This window comes from Phoenix dactylifera, chromosome 6 (assembly GCF_051530095.1).
Source record: "Phoenix dactylifera cultivar Ajwa chromosome 6, Ajwa_hap1_PhDact_Kaust_v1.1, whole genome shotgun sequence".
NCBI classification, from domain to species: Eukaryota; Viridiplantae; Streptophyta; class Magnoliopsida; order Arecales; family Arecaceae; genus Phoenix; species Phoenix dactylifera.
Window position 1 is genome coordinate 4,021,095 of NC_143195.1, and position 12,290 is coordinate 4,033,384.

The 12,290-nt window shown below is 41.2% G+C and overlaps 1 long non-coding RNA gene across 1 annotated transcript; it reads left to right on the forward strand.

The window, feature by feature from the left end:
* The first annotated feature begins 7,093 nt into the window (after positions 1–7,093).
* On the forward strand, positions 7,094–11,962 carry LOC149753251 (uncharacterized). Its single transcript, XR_016395688.1, has 2 exons — positions 7,094–7,957; positions 8,550–11,962. It is a non-coding gene; the product is annotated as an uncharacterized LOC149753251 (long non-coding RNA).
* Positions 11,963–12,290: the final 328 nt, after the last annotated feature.

Genomic DNA, 12,290 nt, shown 5'->3' on the forward strand with positions numbered 1-12,290 from the left:
TTTCTAGCTCCCTCAGGCGACTGGAGGGAAAATACTTGGAGTAGAATGCTGTGCGGAATCTTTGCCAGGTAAGTGCCTCCTGCTCGGGTGCCAATGTGCGCTCCACAGACATCCACCAATGATGAGCTCGGTCCTGAAGCATATAGGTGGCAAATCTGATCTTCTCTTTATCGGTGCACTCCATTGCTCTGAAGGCTTTCTCCATTTCATCTATCCAGGTTTCGGCCTCTTGAGGACTAGTAGTGCCTTTAAAAGCCGAAGGTGCTATTCTCTTGAATTCTGCTATACTTCTTCTTTGCTCAGGAGGAGCAACATCCTGCTGGATTGGTTGCTGAGATTGTTGCCTCTGTTGGCGTACTAACCCGACGACCTCCTCGATCAGTTCGAGCACCCGAGTTTGATTTCCGACGGCAGCTTCTGGAGTTGATTGACCCTGGGGCCCTGAGTTATGCGATGCCTCGCCCGCTTGGTTAGTGGGGGCTCTTCCCCGAGAACGCCCAACCATCCGATTCAAGCTACGGACACGGCGAGGCGGCATTCTGATTCAGTGAAAATATATAAATTTTAAAAATTTATCCAAACAGAATAATACAAAATAGTTAACAAAACAAATGAACATTATCTCTTTGTCTAGTTACTACCCCATCTCTCAACTTTTCAACGAATCCTAAGGATCTTAAAACTTAGGCTCAAATATGACTGTTTCAAACATAGCCCTATTGATGACCCAAAGATTGATTCATAGATTGATTTTGATGATCACAAAACCTTGAAGTATAGATACTAATGTTTATGTTGCAAGGAGAAAGATATTTATTTTGCAAGGAACATAGCAAGTTGGAAGAACACAAGAAGGCCTCCAAAGCTCTCAAGTTGGAAGAAAGCTACAATTTATTGGCCCAAAGTTTAAAGTTCAAAGGATTCAAATTGGAGGGGTAAAATCAAAAGAAAAATTCAAAAGAACAGTCTTCGAGTCGACTCCAGTGGAATTCGAGTCGACTCCGGAGAAGTATGAGTCGACTCCGGAGAAGTATGAGTCGACTCCTAGGAGTCACAGGCAGAAAAGTCAGAGAGCAGTTTTCGGGTCTGAGATTCGAGTCGACTCCAGTGGAACGCGAGTCGACTCCGATGGTTGGTAGGTCGACTCCAAAGAAAGCAAGAGTCGACTCTCAGCGGAACACAAAGAAAAAGTCAGAGAGCATTTTTGGGACTCTGAGATTCGAGTCGACTCCCGCATTGCACGAGTCGACTCCGAGACTCCGCGACCATCAACAGACAGAAAACCAAGTTACTGCCTCTGAGATCCGAGTCGACTCCAAGAGAATCCGAGTCGACTCGAGGAAGAAAATCAGAAAGTATGTCCTCTGGATTCATGGGATGAGCCGACTCCGAAGATGCCAAATCAGCTCCAGATGTTGGCGAGTCGACTCCGGGTTAAGTCGAGTCGACTCCCAGTCAAGGCATGCACTTTAATTCAAATTTGGAACAGTGGCCGAGTCGTCTCCAGTAAAGCACGAGCCGACTCCTGCAACAGGCGAGTCGACTCCTGATCGCGCGAGTCGACCCCGATCCCAACGGTAATATTGTCAGGAAGTGCAGACTGTGTCCAACGGCTCTATTTTTGTCTCTAACGGCTAGATTCTTGTTTCCACGCCATCAAAAGCTATAAAAACAAGAGGAGAGCTAGGGGAGAAGGTATGGAAGTGGGAGACAACATTTAGGAAAGAGATTACAAGGAAAATCTCCCATAAGCACAAAAAGGGCCATCCAAAGAGAAATAGAGAGAAGAAGAGCTTCCAAGTGAATCCCAAAGCTTCCTCTCCATCAGTGTGCTGCCTCGGTGATCCTCTACTTCGTGCCAAATCAGAAGAGGGTCAAGTAAAGAAGAAGTCGAGCTCCTTCATCTTCAAAACTCGTTTGAGGACTTCACTTTACTCTATTTGTTTATATTGTTACATTTGCTTGTTTAAGAAGCTTTGATTTGTTTTAAACTTTATTTTATTATCTTGTAACTTGATTCAATCACGGGATTGAATCAAGGGGTTAAGGTTTGTTGGTGAGCCAAAGGGAAAACCAACGGTGTAAGGTTTGTTGGTGAGCCAAAGGGAAAACCAACGGAGATAGGTTTGTTGGTGAGCCGAGGGTAAAACCAACGTGTAAGGGTTTGATTGTGATCCCGGGAAAACAATCGGAGTGGTTCTAGTCGGTGAGCCTGGGAAAACCGACCGAGTTCGTTATGACCTCGTAAAACAACAAGTTGGGTTGTGAGCTTGTAAAACAGCCGGCTGTAATCTGTAGGATTATAGTGAAATTTCCAAGAAGTCTTGGAGAGTGGATGTAGGTGCTGGGGTGCACCGAACCACTATATGTTTGTTTGTGTTTGTAATGCTTCTGCTTATTGTCTAACCAACACACTCACTTACTTAGATAAACTGCTTGCTTAACTCTTATCTGCACATCCTTTAGTTGCAAGCATATTTAATCAAGTCACATTCTATACATCAAACTGTTGCTAAGTTTAACTTTCACTGCGCATATTTACTGTAACAACCCCAAAATTTTTTTTTTATAAAAAGGGATAGAATAGTTCTTTAAAATTGATATAAGGGGTAAAATTGGAAGGAATGAAAAGATAATGGCATAGTTGTAGATGCGTTGAAGTGGTAAGGGTAAAATTGGAAAGGAATCAAAAGTTAATGGCATAACAGTAGATATATTGAAGTGTTAGGGGCAAAATGGGAATTTAATAATATTAAACAAAGGGTAAATAGTGTTTTGATGTGACTTAATTGGAGGGTTTTGAGTTGGTTGGCTGGCGTTGGGATGGAAACTGAGAGAGAGTAACAGAGAGGGAGAGTCAGAGACGCAGAGAGGAAAGAAAGAAGGAAAAAGAGAAGAAGAAGAAGAAGAAAGAAGAAGAGGAAAGGGATTCGAGGAGGAAAGGGAGTCCCGATTGCACTTCCAGCTGAAGGGAAAAACGTAGATCTCCTTCCCCTCTACGCAAAGACCTCGATTTCCAAAAAGAAAAAGGTAAATATCCGTCCCTATCTAGTCTTTTGATGACATTAGGCTATACAAAGGGTGGATATAGTCTAGAGGGGTCGGATAAGGGTTGTAGAGGCGGTTAAAAAAGGAAGAATCGGATTTTGACAAATTTTTCCGACACTACGGAAAAATTGTGTCGAAGTCCCAACTTCGGCGAATTATTTAGGGGGCCAAACGACCTCCGATAGCAATGCATTTTACCTCTTTGGAATTCCCTATGAGTGTAGAATGTTAGGTAAAAATTTCATCAAATTTGGAGTCCTGAAAGTGGATCAAAACCGGAATGAAGTAACCCACTGTCAGTTCGGGTTACTGTTCATCCGGGTGGAAAATAGGGGATTTCATGCTATAATAGAGTATTAAGCCTAGATCAAGCTAAAAGGGACCTTGTACTCATGCAAAGGAGTCCCTAATACACATAAATGGTGAGTTAATTAATTAAAAAGAAAAAGAAGAAAGAAAAGAAAAGATTTAGGGAATGGGGGAGTTGAATCAATTAAAGTTCCCTATATTATAATTGGCACGTAGATTATAGCCCTTGATACAAAACTAAATGTATTGTAAATGCATGTCACAGTTGGGCAAGAAGCTAGGGAACAAGAGGAAGAAGTCCCCTGCTGCCTACTGTAAAATTCTAGAGGCGTATCGAGGCCGTGTCGGATTGGCAGGTGAGTGGGAGTTTGTACTTTGCACCATGAGCACATTCCTTATTCATTTTCATAAATGTTGCCAAGTGTGACTTGATTCCACCTGAGCTTATTGATTAATTGTTATAGTAGATTCCTCTATAATCTTGATTCTCTATGCTTGATTATTCTGTACATGCATTTGAGGGAACATTGAGAGGAATTACGAGGGGTTGATGAGTAATCAAATTGATTCCGAATTGTGAAATGATTTCTTTTGTAAATTGATTTCATTTCCTATATTTCAAAGACTTATGAGTGGTAACCTTGATTATACTCCTTTATGAGTAGTTAAATTTGATCTGAATTGTGAAATGACTTCTTTTGTAAATTGATTCCATTTCCTCTATTTCAAAGATTTGTAGAGCCCATTTCAGTGGTATATTGAGTTGCATTGCACACCCTTGACCCCTCACTCCCAACCCTAATGTTAGTTTATGATTGGGTCGGAGTCGAGTGAGTGGTAGTCTTAATTATGCTCCTTTTTAGTAGAGTATTGGGAGGGTGCATTATGGCATTTATCCATGGCTTGGCAGTATCTGCAGGACACCTATAGTCGATGGGGTTGAACATCGGCCTTTGTGCACATAGTAGCCTTCTGGGTGGGCGGAGCCCAGTCCCTTCCTAGGGGGGGACACGGCCCTAGGCGTAGGATCGGCCGGTCCTACGACTTATATTCTGCTTGCCGCCGGGCATAGTAAGACCCCGCGAGGTGCAGTATGGCTTTCCGCGGATGTAGAATTCCCGCGAGGTGCCGTTTAGTATGTAGATGTGAGATGGATTTCTGTTCTGGATACTGGCCAGCATTTACATGATCAGTGTGGTATCTTATCCTGCATATGCATGTGACAGTGGGGAGTTGTTGCTGGTTCGCCTGGGGCGTAAAACCCACCTCCCGACAGCTGTCTAGTGATGATTTACATATTGGTGTGGTGTCATATTCGATATATGCATATGGCAGTAGGGAGTTGTTGCTGGTTCGCCTGGGGCGTAAAACCCACCTCCCGATAGCTGTCTAGTGATGATTTCAGCATATTGACACCTGATTTGTATGTTCCAGCATTATGATCTGTTGAGCATATTCATGAGTAGCATATATGTTTACTTGATTATTCCATATATGCTTCAGATGAGTTGATATTGATTGTGGTGATATTGATGATTTACTCCATATTCTCTATGTTGAGATCATGTTCATCTTGTTATTGATCTTGAGATTTCATCTCGAGCCATGATTATATTCTGTCTCATGTGCATAGTACTCTCTACTCCACTCACTGAGTATTTATATACTCACTCCCCAGTTTGGTGTTTTTGATTGCAGGGCAGGTATTGTATAGAGAGGAGCAGGGTTAGAGATTGCCTGCTAGCTGTGCCGCTCCATAGTATAGTACAATGTAGATAGAGGTTTATACCCTTTTGGTGTATTATAAACCTTCTATTATATATAGTGCATAGTTACAGTCATAGATCCTGTTGTGGATATGGGTTTGACCATGGATGGAATGGGAACCAGATTTTTATACAGATGAGTTATATGCCTGAGATAATGTATTAATATATATTGTCCAGGTTCATTATGTGACGGATTATGTGATTGCTGCTCTGACAGGTAGTGTGTTGTATGTATTGAGATAATCCTGACAGGTCACTATAGGAAAAGTGATCATTTTGTGCATGTATCATGCCAAATTTTTCAAGATCTATTGATGATTGATAGGTAGTAGGGTTCTACGCGGTGGCTGGTGGCCTTATGCCTACCCGCACCCTAGGACCGTCGCGGCGGCCCGCCGGGAACGGGGCGGGGGTCGTGACAAAGCTTGGTATCAGAGCAAAGGTTAAGAGAGTCTTGTCAGAGCAATAGGGTGAGTCAGGATTAAGTATAGGATTATACTATGGAGCATAGGATTTTTCTGTATGTTATTTTATGAGTCATTTACAACTCAGTAAAATATATCATAACTCAGTGTGTAACGACCATCCTCTCTTTTTGACTTTTTTAGAGAGATATAAAGAATACTTCCTAGGAGAGGACCTGCTCGTCTTGGAAGGAGGATGGAGCCAGATATAGCATTGGATGCGGGTTCTGCACATGTCGAGCCCCAAAGAGAAAAACCTCCTCCTGCTGATAGACGGAGGGTTGATGATCAAGGAGATGTAGGAAGTAGAGATACATTGATGGAACAGTTACTGGCGGAGAATCAGGCTCTGAGGGAGCAGATTGCTCGGGAGAAATCTCCTGCCCCGTCAGTAGTATCCATCCCACCTCCTGTACCTGTGCCAAGAAGTTTGGCCAGGCGGGCTCTAGATGATGAGAGGATTACTGTACAGGAATTTCTGAGGCTCAGAACTCCGGAGTTTAAGGGGGAAGAAGGTGAAGATCCTCAGAGATTTCTGGAGGAGACTGAAAAGATGATACGGAGACTGCCCTGTTCTGATGCAAGAGCTATAGAACTTGTAGGGCTTACAATGAAGGAAGATGCCTGGGACTGGTACCAGAGGCATATGGAGGACAGATTGTACAGTAGGAATCCTCCAACCTGGGAAGAGTTCAGGCAAGCAGTGATGGATGAGTTTTTGTCTCCTGCTGAGAGGCAGAATCGGGCTCTTCAGTTTGAGAGGCTGAAGCAGATGCCCGGAATGAGCGTATCTGAGTACGCTCGTGAGTTCACTAGATTGGGAAAGTATGCTCCTTACATCATCCCCACTGAAGCTGTCAGGATAGAAAGATTCAGGCGGGGTCTGATTTCCCCGCTTTATAATGCGGTGTTGGCAGTAGAGGTCCCCACCTTGTCTAGGCTGATAGATAAAGCAAAACAGTGGGAGACCAGAAACAAAGAGGAAAGAGCTGAAAGAGAACAGAGAAAAATGAGTGTGGGGAAGGAGCAAAGCAGTAGAGGTAGATCTGAGGGAGTAGATCTCTCGGAGGGCCCGACGGAGCAGTCTGTACGCTCAACTCCACCTGCCCCACGTAAGAGGAAATGGAGGGAAAGAGGTCAATCACAAGATACTTTTCTACCATCAGTACCTCGTCCTCCGGTCACTATGGCCAGAACTGAATCCAAGTTTCAATCATGGCCAGTGTGTGGCATATGTGAGAAGCAGCACCCTGGCAGATGCAGAATGGGTCAGGGAGTGTGCTACAGATGTGGACAGCCGGGTCATTTTGTCAGAGAATGCCCGCAGGGTGCCACCCAGCAGTTTGTGCCCTTGGAATCCTATCCTTCTGTGCAGATGGACAGGCCTAGTAGTAGGGGGCCTGTAGGCAGAGGCAGAGGTCAGACACCAGTGTCACAGCAGAATGCTGGACCATCTCAGCCATCAGCTCCAGTAGGCAGAGGGCAAGGAAGGGTATTCACGGTAAATCCACAAGAGGCACAGGCATCGAATGCAGCTGTGACAGGTATGCTCTTCATTGATAAGATTAAAGCTAGAGTGTTATTTGATTCTGGAGCTACCCATTCATTTGTATCCCCTTATTTTGCTAAAAAGTTAGCTAAGGATAAGATATTAATGCATATCCCCTTAGCTATTAGTACACCTGTAGGGGATAGTATAGAAGCGAAGTATGTATATCCTACCTATGTGGTAGAGATAGAAGGTAAAACACTCCCAATTTATTTGATTCCCAATACCACACCGAGCAGAATATGAAGAGCAGATACAGTCACCCCTTTGAGTAATCAGGTAATTTACCCTTTTAAATTCGAGGACGAATTTAATATAAGGGGGGGAGGATGTAACAACCCCAAAATTTTTTTTTTATAAAAAGGGATAGAATAGTTCTTTAAAATTGATATAAGGGGTAAAATTGGAAGGAATGAAAAGATAATGGCATAGTTGTAGATGCGTTGAAGTGGTAAGGGTAAAATTGGAAAGGAATCAAAAGTTAATGGCATAACAGTAGATATATTGAAGTGTTAGGGGCAAAATGGGAATTTAATAATATTAAACAAAGGGTAAATAGTGTTTTGATGTGACTTAATTGGAGGGTTTTGAGTTGGTTGGCTGGCGTTGGGATGGAAACTGAGAGAGAGTAACAGAGAGGGAGAGTCAGAGACGCAGAGAGGAAAGAAAGAAGGAAAAAGAGAAGAAGAAGAAGAAGAAAGAAGAAGAGGAAAGGGATTCGAGGAGGAAAGGGAGTCCCGATTGCACTTCCAGCTGAAGGGAAAAACGTAGATCTCCTTCCCCTCTACGCAAAGACCTCGATTTCCAAAAAGAAAAAGGTAAATATCCGTCCCTATCTAGTCTTTTGATGACATTAGGCTATACAAAGGGTGGATATAGTCTAGAGGGGTCGGATAAGGGTTGTAGAGGCGGTTAAAAAAGGAAGAATCGGATTTTGACAAATTTTTCCGACACTACGGAAAAATTGTGTCGAAGTCCCAACTTCGGCGAATTATTTAGGGGGCCAAACGACCTCCGATAGCAATGCATTTTACCTCTTTGGAATTCCCTATGAGTGTAGAATGTTAGGTAAAAATTTCATCAAATTTGGAGTCCTGAAAGTGGATCAAAACCGGAATGAAGTAACCCACTGTCAGTTCGGGTTACTGTTCATCCGGGTGGAAAATAGGGGATTTCATGCTATAATAGAGTATTAAGCCTAGATCAAGCTAAAAGGGACCTTGTACTCATGCAAAGGAGTCCCTAATACACATAAATGGTGAGTTAATTAATTAAAAAGAAAAAGAAGAAAGAAAAGAAAAGATTTAGGGAATGGGGGAGTTGAATCAATTAAAGTTCCCTATATTATAATTGGCACGTAGATTATAGCCCTTGATACAAAACTAAATGTATTGTAAATGCATGTCACAGTTGGGCAAGAAGCTAGGGAACAAGAGGAAGAAGTCCCCTGCTGCCTACTGTAAAATTCTAGAGGCGTATCGAGGCCGTGTCGGATTGGCAGGTGAGTGGGAGTTTGTACTTTGCACCATGAGCACATTCCTTATTCATTTTCATAAATGTTGCCAAGTGTGACTTGATTCCACCTGAGCTTATTGATTAATTGTTATAGTAGATTCCTCTATAATCTTGATTCTCTATGCTTGATTATTCTGTACATGCATTTGAGGGAACATTGAGAGGAATTACGAGGGGTTGATGAGTAATCAAATTGATTCCGAATTGTGAAATGATTTCTTTTGTAAATTGATTTCATTTCCTATATTTCAAAGACTTATGAGTGGTAACCTTGATTATACTCCTTTATGAGTAGTTAAATTTGATCTGAATTGTGAAATGACTTCTTTTGTAAATTGATTCCATTTCCTCTATTTCAAAGATTTGTAGAGCCCATTTCAGTGGTATATTGAGTTGCATTGCACACCCTTGACCCCTCACTCCCAACCCTAATGTTAGTTTATGATTGGGTCGGAGTCGAGTGAGTGGTAGTCTTAATTATGCTCCTTTTTAGTAGAGTATTGGGAGGGTGCATTATGGCATTTATCCATGGCTTGGCAGTATCTGCAGGACACCTATAGTCGATGGGGTTGAACATCGGCCTTTGTGCACATAGTAGCCTTCTGGGTGGGTGGAGCCCAGTCCCTTCCTAGGGGGGGACACGGCCCTAGGCGTAGGATCGGCCGGTCCTACGACTTATATTCTGCTTGCCGCCGGGCATAGTAAGACCCCGCGAGGTGCAGTATGGCTTTCCGCGGATGTAGAATTCCCGCGAGGTGCCGTTTAGTATGTAGATGTGAGATGGATTTCTGTTCTGGATACTGGCCAGCATTTACATGATCAGTGTGGTATCTTATCCTGCATATGCATGTGACAGTGGGGAGTTGTTGCTGGTTCGCCTGGGGCGTAAAACCCACCTCCCGACAGCTGTCTAGTGATGATTTACATATTGGTGTGGTGTCATATTCGATATATGCATATGGCAGTAGGGAGTTGTTGCTGGTTCGCCTGGGGCGTAAAACCCACCTCCCGATAGCTGTCTAGTGATGATTTCAGCATATTGACACCTGATTTGTATGTTCCAGCATTATGATCTGTTGAGCATATTCATGAGTAGCATATATGTTTACTTGATTATTCCATATATGCTTCAGATGAGTTGATATTGATTGTGGTGATATTGATGATTTACTCCATATTCTCTATGTTGAGATCATGTTCATCTTGTTATTGATCTTGAGATTTCATCTCGAGCCATGATTATATTCTGTCTCATGTGCATAGTACTCTCTACTCCACTCACTGAGTATTTATATACTCACTCCCCAGTTTGGTGTTTTTGATTGCAGGGCAGGTATTGTATAGAGAGGAGCAGGGTTAGAGATTGCCTGCTAGCTGTGCCGCTCCATAGTATAGTACAATGTAGATAGAGGTTTATACCCTTTTGGTGTATTATAAACCTTCTATTATATATAGTGCATAGTTACAGTCATAGATCCTGTTGTGGATATGGGTTTGACCATGGATGGAATGGGAACCAGATTTTTATACAGATGAGTTATATGCCTGAGATAATGTATTAATATATATTGTCCAGGTTCATTATGTGACGGATTATGTGATTGCTGCTCTGACAGGTAGTGTGTTGTATGTATTGAGATAATCCTGACAGGTCACTATAGGAAAAGTGATCATTTTGTGCATGTATCATGCCAAATTTTTCAAGATCTATTGATGATTGATAGGTAGTAGGGTTCTACGCGGTGGCTGGTGGCCTTATGCCTACCCGCACCCTAGGACCGTCGCGGCGGCCCGCCGGGAACGGGGCGGGGGTCGTGACATTTACAACTTAGCATAATTAATCAAAAAGTACTAGAAGTAGCTTAAAAGTTTTAAAAGACCCAATTCACCCCCCCCTCTTGGGTTGTATCTACTGGGCAACAAGTGGTATCAGAGCAGGTGCTCTAAGTTTAATTATTGATCTCACGATCAAGAGCCAAAGATCATGACAAGTCAAATAGATAGTTTTCTAGGAGAAGGACAATCAATTGATACACCTCCACTATTTAATGGCATAAACTATACACATTGGAAAATACGCATGCGCATTTTTATTCAATCACAAAACTATTATTTATGGAAAATCATAACAAATGACCTTCACACACTCTCACAAACTATTAATGAAAAGGACTTAGCACAATTGAACGCTAATGCTATGAACATGTTATATTGTGCTATTCAAGAAACGAAGTTTAATGAAATTTCTGCATGCTTATCTGCTAAGGAGATCTGGGATACTTTAGAAAATATTTATGATAAATCTCAGACTAGCTCACATGTGCTTCAAATATATACTAACAATGAGACTGCAGAAAAGGGTGTTGAATCTCCCTCAGTCGAGTCGACTCCAAGTATCTCAGAGTCGACTCTCAAGTTCACCGAGTCGACTCCAATAAGGTCCGAGTCGACTCCGAGGCAAATCAGCTTCCTAAAGACAAAGAAGAAAAGGAAGCAAGAAGAAAGGAAGAAAGCCTTGACCAAGAAAGAGTCAAGCCAGAAAATAAAAGTTAGGAGCGACAATGATGATATTAGCTCCAAGAAACTACAAGAGGTAACTGACTTGTGCTTTATGGCACAAGAAGACAAGGTAAAAACTGAATCTACTCTTACATCAAATAATTTTCAAGAAGAATTTTCTTATGATGAATTATTAAATGTTTTTCATGATTTGTATGGTGAATGTAGAAAATTAGCTGTAAAGAATAAAAATCTTAAGAAACTAAATCTGAAAATTTCAAAAGAAAGAAATTCTAATGATGAAATACAAGAGAAACTAAATTCTGAAAATGAATGCTTAAGGTCATTTTCAGAAGAATTGATTCAGAAAAATCATAGCTTAATTAAAGAAAATCAAAACTTAAGCGAATAAATTAATCAATTAAAATCTTGCATTAACAAATTCACCGTAAGCTCAGAAAGATTAAAAATGATGTTTGAAAGCCAACATGCTGATTTTGATAAATCAAAATTTAGCTTGACTCCTTCACTTAGCCATAAATCTCTAGAGAAAAAGGTTATCAATTTACCAAGCAAACCATTAAATAAGATAACTTATTTCAAAAATGAAAAGGATGGGAATAACAACTTTACCTATCGTTCTAGTATAATTAAATCAAATGGTAAAGTTATTACTATTAAACAGATATGGGTTCCAAAAGGAACCATATGTCCTAACTCTCAAGGACTCAAGCAAGCTTGGGTACCCAAAATGAGAAAATGAGGATGTACACATAGGTGTACCAAGGTACCCATGGAACATAAAGAAACTTAAAAAGTTATTAACAAAAAAAATAATTATGAAATCAGTAATTCTTGCATCTCATCATTATTTGTGCTTTAGTATTTGATATGATTTGCTAGTAGTGATCAATTTTGTGATATAGAAAATACTTTTGGAAATATAATCAAATCATTTCATTTTACTCACTAGTGGATAAGGTGCTAAATGATTAATCAACTTATTAAGAATAACTCTATGAATTCTCTATATGCTTGATTGAGAGTTTTTATCTATGGCATTATTGTTTATTGATCATAGATATGATAATGTGTACTTGGTATGCTTTTGAATATATGCACTATGAATACCAAGAT